The following is a 13,192-nucleotide window of genomic DNA, read 5'->3' as shown; positions in this document are numbered from 1 at the left end:
GAAAGGGATATTTATTCTGTGCCTGTAACCATCACATCCACATGTCATAGCTTGACAGATGAACTTCCATTTAAAAATAATCCTTGCAGTTTGAGCCAAGATATGCTTATTTGTAGGGCTGTCAAGCGATTAAAACAATTAATTGCGATTAATTGCACAATTTTAAAAAAATAATTGTTTAATCGTATTGTTAAATAGAATACCGTTTATTTAAATATTTTGGATGTTTTCCACATTTTCAAATACATTTATTTCAGTTGCAACACAGAATACAAAGTGTACAGTGCTCACTCTATATTTATTCTTGATTACAAGTATTTGCACTGTAAAAAAACAAAATAAATAGTATTTTTCAATTCACCTAATACAAGTACTATAGTGCAATCTCTTTATCATGAAAGTTGAAGTACAAATGTAGAATGATGTACCAAAAAACCTGGATTCAAAAATAAAAACAATATACAGTTTTAGAGCCTGCAGGTCCACTCACTCCTACTTCTTGTTCAGCCAATCACTCAGACAAACAAGTTTGTTTACATTTGCAGGAGATGCTGCTGCCTGCTTCTTGTTTACAAGGTCACCTGAAAGTGAGAATGGGCATTCTCATGGCACTATTGTAGCCGGTGTTGCAAGATATTTATGTTCCAGATGCTCTAAAGACGTATGTTCCCTTCATGCTTCAGCCACCATTCCAGGGGACATGGGTCCATGCTGATCACGGGTTCTGCTCGATAACAATCCAAAGCAATGCGGACTGATGCATGTTCAGTTTCTTTATCTGAATCAGATGCCACCAGCAGAAGGTCGATTTTCTTTTTTGGTGGTTTTAGGTTCTGTAGTTTACACATCGGAGTGTTGCTCTTTTAAGAGTTCTGAAAGCATGCTTTCCACACCTCATCCCTCTCAGATTTTGGAAGGCACTTCAAATTCTTAAACCTTGGGTCGAGTGCTGTAGCTATCTATCTTTAGAAATCTCACATTGGTAACTTCTTTGTGTTTTGCGAAATCTGCTGTGAAAGTGTTCTTAACATGAACAACATGTGTGGGTCATCACCAAGACTGCTATAACATGAAGTATATGGCAGAATATGGGTAACATGGAGCAGGGGATATAGAATTCTCGCCCAAGGAGTTCAGTCACAAATTTAATTAGTGCATTATTTTTTTGAATGAGCTTCATAAGCATGGAAGCATGTCCTCTGGAATGGTGGCCGAAGCATGAAGGGGCATACGAATGTTTCATATATCTGGCACGTAAATACCTTGCAATGCAGGCTACAAAGGTGCCATGCAAATGCCTCGTTCTCACTTTCTGGTGACATTGTAAATAAGAAGCGGGCAGCATTATCTCCTGTAAATGTAAACAAACTTGTTTGTCTGAGCAAGTGGCTGAACAAGAAGTAGGACGGAGTAGACTTGTAGGCTCTGAAGTTCTGCATTATTTTGTTTTTGAGTGCAGTTATGTAACAAAAAAAATCTACATTTGTAAGTTGCACTTTCATGATAAAGAGATTACACTACAGTACTTTTGAGGTGGACTGAAAAATACTATTTCTTGTTTCATTATTACAGTGCAAATATTTATAAGGAAAAATAATATACACTTTGATTTCAATTACAACACAGAATACAATATATATGAAAATGAAATTTATTAAATATTTTGGATGTTTTTCTACAATGGGTAGTCTATTGTTTAGCCATGCAATTAAAACTGCGATTAATCACGATTAATTTTTTTAAGTTAAGCACATGAGTTAACTGCGATTAATCGGCAGCCCTACTTATTTTCATTGTGATAATGCTGCCTGGGTTTGGTACACTTTTTAAAAATAAATTTAGGCAAGTGATGTTTTCAAGTGTGTCAAATACTTTTGTCAACTTTTTTTTTTGTTTTCTCTCTCCCTCCAGTATAGTGGAGATGTTCAGCAGGAGTATCCCTTTGTGACTGTATGGTTTAATGGGAGGAAAGGGGGAAATGTCTGTTTCCTACCACCATTCACCTGCAGGGGAGCATATCCTGATCAGGAGGTGAACCCATTCAGACAGTCTATGTTCTCCAAAGTTGCTGTAGTAGATTCCCTTCCCTCTTTGATCCTCGCTCTCTCTGTATGACACAATGATTAGAACCTTTGGAGCTCAAAGTTCTGAAGCAGCATGCTGCCTTATCAGTGGATGCTTTGGGTCTCAAACTTATGATAACATGAGCTACCTTAGATGGATGGGAATAGAGCACTTTCCCTTAGTGTGGTGCAGGACCTAGATTCCAAACTAAGCAGTGTTCTGCAATCCCTAAAATAGGTAGGTTGATTAGACAGAAACTGGAGAGTGAATCTCCAAAAGACTGGATGTAATAGTACTCCACGACTGGAGAAAGATTGAAATCAAGATAAACACCTAATTCATCTAGGTCTTTGTGCCCACTGGAGTTCTTGGTAGTTTATAGCATTGCTGAGATCTCAACTCTAGCAATCTAAGTATTTAAATACCTTATATTTTTAAAGTTATTTTTAGGTTAATAAAAAATTAACTTATTTTTGAAGGGGCAGGTTCTACTTCTTTTAAACACCTTCAATGCCTTGATTTTTCTCTTCATACAAGAAGGCTCTCTGGATGGTACCACCCTCATCCAGTCTCTAAGAAGTCAGGTGTAATATACATGCCAGTTGGGTTCATTTAAAGTCAGATTGGCCTGGTTACTTTGATTCTGGACATGACTTCCCTATCAGACCAGACACATATGCTCTCTTCTGGCTTCCTCATCATATGAATTGCAGCAGGTAGCATTTGGCACGAGATCAGAAATCAACACTTGATGTGGACACAGCTGCTTACTCTAGCCAGCAAAAGGAGGTGCCAGAGAGGTCAAGTAAGGTTACCCTTGTTTGATTATCTAACCAGCAAAGACCGGTGGGAAGACTGGCATGGACAGGGCATACACAGAATAACCCATTACATAGCTTGTAGAGGACTTTGTTGTACTTTTCCAGAGACAGCTCAGAGGAGAGAGGGCTGGGTAAACAGGCAGGACCTCTTATTCTGCAAAATAACCACGCTTAGATGTGACAATCATGTTAGGTCCTTGACTGGTGGCAGAGCCAAAATACAATACACCAACAAATTTAGGAACGGTGTCTTAATCGTGGTATCTGTCAACATAAACTACACTTGGAGTCAGCCTCGTCATACCCTCGTTACGAACCATGGGAAAAAGCTGTAGTGTAGATGATTTTTGTCTTTATATAGCACCTGACACGATGAAGGCCCTTAATAAGAAACATTAATAATTGCTTGTTGCAATACACTACTTAAAAAACATAATTAAAATGAAAGGCAAAACACTCAGAAAGCTTATGCCTACCTAATGGGAAATGTGTTTGGACTATTATTGCAATGACAACAAAAGTCTAATATTAAATTGCCATTTAACTTCTTGCTCCATTTCAAATAAAATTCCTGAGCCTAAACATTTGTATTACTTATTGTTTGATGCTTTCTATAATTGGTGCTGCTAAAATCTGAACACTGGTGTTTGCTTTAAAATGGCTACACAATGCATCTAATCTAGAGTAGTTTGAATGTAAGTGACATCAATATACAAATGCCATTTGGTAACTTGGCATCAGATGCCTTCTTCCAGCTTAGTAAAAGTTGTAAGGACTATGATTAAGTGTTGACATTTCTATTCCTCATTTGCTGTTTTCTTCTGAAGAATCTGAGTGCGGTTACCCCAGTGTTATTTGGCTATGCTGACCCATAGGGCTTTCTTAACCTTTTTGTAACTTAACTGCCAATCACGAGGCTGGATATAATTACTCTTTGGTGATGAAGTAGACCTTTTTTTCCAACTTTGAAGGCCAAAAGATAGCCTTAGGTGTTTAGTTAACTGCTTGAACTTTTCTAATTGGTACAAACTATCACCCAACAGCTTTGCTATTTTAAATTTATGCACTTTTATACTAATGTTATTCACTGATATATGATATCAGTATATGAGCACTGAAGCTCAATAAGATTGTGAGACATCCCTTGAGGCCATAGGACCAAAATTATATAGTAATAAATAACTTGGTATCAATGCATTTAAAGTTTGTGATGCATTGGCCAATTTAATGCTTAAAATTGGATTCTGCTGTGTTCCTTTTAAAATGCCACTGAAGCGTTATCACTTTCACCTTACCAGTTCATATGAAAACATATTAGGGAGCTCTCTGTTAACTCCACAGTTGCAAGATAGACTTGAAATACAGAAAATGTCACAAAGATTAATCTTTGCTATAGAACTATAAGTGGTTTTTATTTAAATGATGCCTTCACTTAAATATTGACTTTTTTTCAGTCCTATAATACATACTATGTTTAGTTAATGACAGTAAATATGTATTTATTGATTAAAATAGGTGGAATGAAGAAGGATCACAGGCTAGTAATTTTCTGCTGCAGGAGGTGAAGCAGAGATGTTAATAGAAAATAAATGTCAAGGCAAAGGCTAGGTATTTATTTTTCAGTTCAGGAGATATTGATCCTGTGACAACATTCTATTTCAGTGACTTTTTTTATTACATCGAATGATTGATCAGTAGATGTAATATGAACATGGTACATTGTGATACTTTTTATTGGATCAACACATGCCAGTAAGTTAGAGTATACAAAATTTATTGGCCTAAAATGATCTTTGTATAATATACCTATTCTTTTTGAATAGTAGTGAAATGCATTTTTACAGAAGCTTTATTCTACCTTTCTTCCTTTGCTAAACTCTGATTAACATAGAAAATAGACTTATGTGATTCAGCAATTGGAGATTATTTTACCCACAGCAGTTTTGAGGTATGATGTACTTGTATTAATCAAGCATACTATATTCTTAAAAGAGGGAGGCTTTTCTTATGGTTCGTGCACTGCACTGGGACTCAGGAGATATGATTTCAGTTCCCTGCCACAGGCTTCATGTGTATCATAATCATTCTGTGTTTCCATTTTCTGTTTGTAAAATGAGGATCCCCCCCCCGCTTTTTATGTAGCCTCCTTAGGCTCTGATACTGCAGGTGGATACCTAAACTTGTCCGGAGCCCCATAGGCTTCAATGTGGCACTCCAAGGGCTCAGGAATCTGTGTATGTGGAGAGTTGCAAGATTGCACTGTCAGATGCCAAGCTCTGCGGGACATTGACTGTCTCTTACTATGTGTGTTGTACAATAATTGGCACAATGTGATTGTGATCTCAGTTGGGGTATTTAGGCACTGCTGTAGTAAAACTACCTTGAGGTTTGTTTAAAACTAATTGGTTTCACAGTCAAATCTGTCCTTCAATTTGGTTGGTTCAGATTCTAGTTCATGTAATTATGTCTTTATATTGTTAAGTTACAACTATGAAGTTTATATAGTTCTTGAACAATAAAGCAACTTTATATTGGTATTTTTTTTATATCTTCATATAAACATCAGAGAACTGCACTTCTATGTGTCTGATTGTGGTTTAACCCTTGTTTTACACCTGTATAACTTTTTCCTTCAGTGGAAATAACAAGACCATAAGTAACCTGAAAATGGGGAGTCAAGTAAAATAAAAGTGAAGAAATAATCATAGGCACACAGGGAATTGGAGTGGATAATAAGAAAGGATATGAAAATAGAATGGAGGACTATCACCAACAAAAAACTAATTGCAGGAAGGGCTGGCTGAGAGACCAGGAGTGGATTCAAATTGCTCACCATGTTAGTGGCCCGAACTAGCTCAAGTCTGTAATCACGGAAAGCTTTTTATGAGTGATTTATGGGAAAGAGTTGGCTATCTTAGTGCATTCCTGGGGGGAAAATGTGGCCATTGCTAAAGCCACCCATTACATCTGGCACTGTAGACAGATGTATCAAGATTTGGGTAGAGATGGAGAATGAACTACACTTCTAACCCTAGATCTGCTCCCTCTCTCCATGACAGGGCTTATGGGTGCAGAAGCATAGCTTGCATTGCAGTATCGTTCTGTCCATATCAGGCCCGCAGACCTTTGGCTGTCCACTGACTAGTGCTTAGCTAGCTCTGTCTAGTCAAGTGAATCATGCACAAATAAAGGGAGAACAGGAGTACTTGTGGCACCTTAGAGACTAACAAATTTATTTGAGCATAAGCTTTCGTGGGCTCCAGCCCACTTCATCGGATGCATAGAATGGAACATATAATAAGATATTGATATAGATATAGATCTATACACACACATACAGAGAATCATGAAAAGGTGGGAGTTGCCATACAAACTGTAAGAGGCTAATTAATTAAGATGAGCTGTTAATTAATTAATTTCCTCAGCAGGAGGAAAAATAACTTTTGTAGTGATAATCAAGATGGCCCATTAAGACAGTTGACAAGAAGGTGTGAGGATACTTAACATGGGGAAATAGATTCAATTTGTGTAATGACCCAGCCACTCCCAGTCTCTGTTCAAACCCAAGTTAATGGTATCTAGTTTGCATATCAATTCAAGCTCAGCAGTTTCTCCTTGGAGTCTGTTTTTGAAGCTTTTCTGTTGCAAAATTGCCACCTTTAAATCTGTTACTGAGTGGCCAGAGAGGCTGAAGTGTTCTCCTACCAGTTTTTGAACATTATGATTCCTGATGTCAGATTTGTGTCCATTTATTCTTTTGCTGAGAGACTGTCTGGTTTGGCCAATGTACATGGCAGAGGGGCATTGCTGGCACATGATGACATATATCACATTGGTAGATGTGCAGGTGAATGAGCCCCTGGTGGAGTGGCTAACATGATTAGGTCCTATGATGGCGTCACTTGAATAAATATGTGGACAGAGTTGGCATTGGGCTTTGTTGCAAGGATAGGTTCCTGGGTTCGTGTCTTTGTGTGGTGTGTGGTTGCTGGAGAGTATTGGCTTCAGTTTGGGGGGCTGTCTGTAAGCGAGGACTGGTCTGTCTCCTAAGATCTGTGAGAGTGAGGGATCATTTTTCAGGATAGGTTGTAGATTTTTGATGATGCGCTGGAGAGGTTTCAGTTGGGGGCTGAAGGTGACAGCTAGTGGCGTTCTGTTATTTTCTTTGTTGGGCCTGTCCTGAAGTAGGTGACTTCTGGGTACTCTTCTGGCTCTGTCAATCTGTTTTTTCACTTCAGCAGGGTATTGTAGTTCTAAGAATGCTTGATAGAGCTCTTGTAGGTGTTTGTCTCTGTCTGAGGGATTGGAGCAAATGCGGTTGTATCTTACAGCTTGGCTGTAGGCAATGGATTGTGTGGTGTGTCCTGGATGGAAGCTGGAGTCATGTAGGTAAGTATAGCGGTCAGTAGGTTTCCGGTATAGGGTGGCGTTTAGGTGCCCATCGCTTATTAGCACAGTAGTGTCCAGAAAATGGACTGCTTGTGTGGATTTGTCTAGGCTGAGGTTGATGGTGGGATGGAAATTGTTGAAATCATTGTGGAATTCCTCAAGGGTTTTTTTCCATGGGTCCAGATGATGTCATCAACGTAACGCAAGTAGAATAGGGGTGTTAGGGGACGAGAGCTGAGGAAGCATTGTTCTAAGTCAGCCATAAAAACGTTGGCATACTTTGGGACCATGCAGGTACCCATAGCAGTGCCCTTGACTTGAAGGTATATTGTCCCCAAATGTGAAATAGTTGTGGGTGAGGACAAAGTCACAAAGGGCAGCCACCAGGTTTGCCATGACATAATCAGGGATACTGTTCGTGATGGCTTGTACTCCATCTTTGTGTGGAATGTTGATGTAGAGGGCTTCTACATCCATAGTGGCCAGGATGGTGTTTTCAGGAGATCACCGATGGATTGTAGTTTCCTCAGGAAGTCAGTGGTGTCTTGAAGACAGCTGGGAGTGCTGGTAGCGTAGGGCCTGAGGAGAGTGTCTACATAGCCAGACAATCCTGCTATCAGGGTGACCATGCCTGAGATGATGGGGTGTCCAGGATTTCCAGGTTTATGGATTTTGGGTAGCAGATAAAATACCCTGGTTAGGGTTCTAGGGGTGTGTCTGTGCGGATTTGTTCTTGTGCTTTTTCAGGTAGTTTCTTGAGCAGATGGTGTAGTTTCTTTTGGTAACCCTCAGTGGGATCAGAGGGTAATGGCTTGTAGAATGTGGTGTTGGAGAACTGCCCAGCAGCCTCTTGTTCATATCCCGACCTATTCATGATGACAGCATCTCCATTGTCAGCCTTTTTGATTATGATGTCAGAGTTGTTTCTGAGGCTGTGGTTGGCATTGTGTTCTGCATGGGGCAAGTGATGCTGCTTTTCCACAATTTCAGCCCGTGCACGTCTGTGGAAGCACTCTATGTAGAAGTCCAGTCTGTTTCGACCGTCAGGGGGAGTCCACGCAGAATTCTTCTTTTTGTAGTGTTGGTAGGAAGGATTCTGTGGGTTAGTATGTTGTTCAGAGGTGTGTTGGAAATATTCCTTGTCGGAGACGTTGAAACTAGGATTCTAGGTCACCACAGAACTGTATCATGTTCATAGGTCTGGAGGGACAAAAGGAGAGGCCCCAAGATAGGACACACTCTTCTGCCAGGCTGAGAGTATATCTGGAAAGATTAACAATTTTGTTGGGTGTGTTAAGGGAACTACTGTTGTGGCTCCTTATGGCATGTAGCAGTTTAGATAGTTTAGTGTCCTTTTTCCTTTGTAGAGAAGCAAAATTTGTGTTGTAAATGGCTTGTCTAGTTTTTGTGAAATCTATCCATGAGGAAGTTTGTGTGGAAGATGTGTTTTTTTTTTGTTTGTTTTTTTTTATGAGAGTATCCAGTTTTGAGAGCTCATTCTTCATCTTTCCCTGTAAAGATGTTTGCTGTAGAGGATGTTGATCAGGTAGTTTTGCAGTTTCTTTGAGAGTGTGTGGCACAATCTCTCAGCATAGTCTGTGTGGTATGTAGATTGTAATGGATTTTTTTACTTTTCATCCTTTTGGTATGATGTCTATCTGTTTCCATTTGGAAAGGAAGATGATGTCTGTCTGTATCTGTACGAATTTTTTCATGAAGTTGATGGATTTCCATTCCATATGGCTAAATTCAGTGCCTTGCATAATGACAGGTTTTAGAGTAGCAGCTGTTAGTCTGTATCCGCAAAAAGAACAGGAGTACTTTTGGCACCTTAGAGATGAACCAATTTATTTGAGCATAAGCTTTCGTGGGCTACAGTCCACTTCATCGGATGCATCACCTTTTCATGATTCTGTGTGTGTGTGTGTGTGTGTGTGGAGCAGGTGGGCAGTGCAAGTGGTGGGAGCGCGGCAAACGCGGGCAGAGGACTCAGGAGGAGCACCAGGTGGCCACGCACCCAGCCGGGGAGAAGCGGCACTTTGAAGGGGAAGCTGCCGCTTTTCTCCGGCTGCAAGGCTGCTCCTGCTCCTGCACATCTACCAATGTGATTATATGCCATCATGTGCCAGCAATGTCCCTCTGCCTAAATTTGGCCTCCAGGGCCTCTTTCCTATCCTTCCCTATGTCATTGGAACCTATGTGTACCACGACCACTGGCTCCTCCCCAGCACTACACACATTTATCTAGATATCTTGAGAGATCCGCAACCTTTGCACCAGGCAGGCAAGTCATATATATAAAAAGGCAATATATACAAAGCACTTATAGAAATAGGATTTTAAGTCGGTCTACACTCATGTCTATCTTCCCTTAAGTCTTAGGGCAAGTCTACACTTAAAACACTGCATCGCCACAGCTGTGCCTTTGTGGCCCTTTAATGAAGATGTTCTTAACTGTTGGGAGAGAGCTTTTTCATTGGCGTAGTTAATCCACCTCCCTGAGAGGCAGTAGCTATGTTGGTGGGAGCTCTCCTGCTGACCTAGCACTATCTACATGGAGGCTTAGGTCAGCATAACTACTTAGCTCAGGGGTGTGGATTTTTCACGCCCCCAAGTGATGTCATTATACTGATATAAGTCTGTTGTGTAGACCAGACCTTAATGTTCCTTGATGGTACACAGGCAAGCCTAACTTATTCAGAATTCCCCACCCCCCATATTTCTGTTTTGTTCCCTCCAACCTACTGTTTCTCCCACCCCACCGCCCACCCTTGAGTGTTTTAAAAAGAGTTCTTTTGATCTATAGTGTGTCTGGGACTTTTCCTGTCTTGATTCTTAACCCACTTCTCAGTAAATACTTGAGTTGTTAACTTGAGCCATATTTTCCTTTTCTGCTTGTTTTGCCCAGTGGTCCCTTATTAAACTAAACAAATATATTCATACAGTAAACATCCCAATAAATACAGCAGTCAAAGTATTACAGAGCAACTCCACTTCTGCCACAATATAATCATTTCATTAAAGGTTAATGAAAGTAAAAACCATAAACTGAGTTGATATTAGTTAGCTACTGTTTAAAAAGAAAGAGAGGCAGATGGGTCTGTAAATATTAGTTTAGACCATTATTTACATGCTATATTGAAGTTTTCACACAGTGCCAAAGTTGTGAAAAAATCACTTTTGTTGGCAGAATGTGGAAAATCACTTGGAGACACTTTTGTTCATGAACAGTGTCAAAGTGCATGCCAAATCAGTCACTTTTCTCCATGACACAGGATTAAAAATGGAAAAAGCATCCCTGTTCCTACTTTAATCATTGATATAAATAAATTGTTATGCCTTTTGGTTAAAGAGATTAGCAGAGGGACAAGCCAAGGTAAGCAGCAAGACAAGGTTTGGAAATGACTGTACCTGGAACTGTACAAGTTGAAGGATTGTGACAGAGAGAAGTGATGGTTCAGATGTTTTCTGAATAGAAATATACCTTAGAACAATGGAATTAAATTGTGGTTACAAATAATAATAAACATAGTTTGTATTAAATCTTAGGAGTGGTTTAATGTGGCCAGACATCTGTAACAGTGATAACTTCCTTCTCTAAACTGAGCTCCAAGTAAGGAAAGAAGTGTAGTGAAAGGTCAATGTCTTCTACAACAGTGGCATGGATCTTGGAGCAGTTCATTAGCTCTTACTCATTGCACTGAAGACAGGATCCCATTTATATCAATATCTGGTCTATAGGTCATACTTTTTTTGTATTGGCAGATAAAAGCTAATTGAACACTTCTTTGAGTTGTGTGGAAGAAGGCAGAACTCTTTGTGTCTGTACACGCTGCGATATACGATACATTAGGACTCCTTGGCAGTCATTAATCTGTGTCCAGATGCTGACTTGTTTGCATGATATATCATAGCACGTACATAATTAAATATGGAAAGGAGATGAAGCCAGAAGTTATCACTTCTGTGCAACCAACAATTCTTGGTCTCCCCCACCCCCACTTAATCTTTTACAGCTCTAGATAAATATCTAATACTCAAAAGAAAAATAATTTTATGTGCAATTTGTTACACCTCTTTCTAACTGATTGCAATACCCACAGCTGCTACAGAGGCATAAGTTCACAGCTTCTGGAGCAATACTACTGTTGGGTCAAATGGTGTTTCACAGGTCATAAGATTCTGTGTTCATACAAGTGGAGGGAAATCATGACTCCTGGTCTCCCAGTGAATTATAAAGCCTGTATTAAGTATCTTAGTCCTGGAGAATTGCAGGAGCTTCCATTCATGTGACTTTAGAACTAAATTACATAGTCTTTCTAGAAGATATTTGTGGTAGATGATGGATTTAATCAGGCAGGATCTGAAATTTGCACGTGATACTCCAAATATACTGACTTTAAAATTCTTTTCTTTTGGTGTGTGTTTTTTAAATTGAGCATTCTGGTTTCATTAATTGCACACAATATCTGTTTGAAGCTAGGTGTAAATGAACTAGAACTAAGAAACGTGTTCAAACTTGTACAAAAAAAAAGTATAGGTCATCTTGATTGGGGAGATTATGTCAATACAAAAGTTTGAATTTATTTCTTCATAACAGGAAACTTTCATTTTCTGTGCTCCCAATCTTTCTGTGTTTAGCAATATAACTGTTCTTGATCTTGTTTTCTGTGCAGTGCATTTTTAAGACTCTGTCTGTTGTTGGCAGCTGCTATTGTGTGTTCGAGTCAGATGCACTCCATTACAGGGAGATCACGTTGTGCTCTCTCATGGAGACTTTTTTGTTCTTGGTTGGTTTTCCCCTAAATCCAAAACAAATAAATTTAGATTGTAAGCATAGTAGAGGTGCAGGTTGCTGCACACAACCCTACTGGGTTCAACTAATAGTTTGACTATCTACGGCCTCAGCTATGGAGCAAATTCTTCCAAACCATCTGTGGTCAATGGAAACATTAAGCCAAAATGTCAAACTTCTTATTAACAAAAGTGATCAAATATATTGAACTCAGTGAAGAGAGATGGGTTTCTTAAAAGAATATGAAATTTAACAAGTTTCAGCTGCTAATCTAGAGTTCCTTGTGGGACGATAAAACAAATACATTGTGCCCCTCCCCAACCCCCCCTCCCCCCGAGCATCGTGGTTGTCTGTAGGAAGGAGCTCCACATTTTCCTACTTAGTTCCAGATTTGTCCCACTATGGATGGTATCAGTGACAGGAGCATGACTGAGCTTCACAAAGTGTCAAGAAGGTGACTACAATCCCATTTCTTAGAGCCTGTGTCAGTGGAGTCCTTCCTCATGCACCAGTCTGGATTGGCGCTCACTGACAGACAAGTTACTCTCTTCAACTGCCATGAAATCTTGACTCCACTCAATCGAGCATGCTCATTATATAGCGCATGCTCGCTCTAGTGTGAGCTGTCCAAGAATATGACCAGTCCCTTTCCCTACAGTTTAGTGGAGGAAAGGGGTGGGAGTGGTGGTGAGTAAAATAGCTTGCAACGGCTCTGTGAGTATAGAACAACATCACATAAACATAAATCCTCTTCCAGATCCAGCGCAGCTTGAACTTTGACACACATCTGAGGACCAAGAAGTTTAATCCATCACCTGCCTACCTAATTACTATTATTAGTAATGGGAGTAACATAGTATGTAAATGGATTACCACACTGGACATATGAGATTTCTGCAAACCATTCCTATGACTCATTTAGTTGGTGTGATTTCGTGCCCCCGAGTCCTGTCAAACTCTGGAAACTAGCAAAGCTATACAAAACAGTGTTCACAAACTGTTATGATGCAGTCACATGAATTGGATGTCTTTACTTGAAACTGGGCCCAGCCTCTTGATGAAGCCAAGTTTTGAGTGTGCATTGAACCCCCTAAACTGTAAAATTTCACCTGTTTTTTCTGCT

Source organism: Natator depressus, chromosome 1 (genome assembly GCF_965152275.1).
Source record: "Natator depressus isolate rNatDep1 chromosome 1, rNatDep2.hap1, whole genome shotgun sequence".
Taxonomy (NCBI): Eukaryota; Metazoa; Chordata; order Testudines; family Cheloniidae; genus Natator; species Natator depressus.
Note: the sequence above shows the minus strand (reverse complement) of the source record.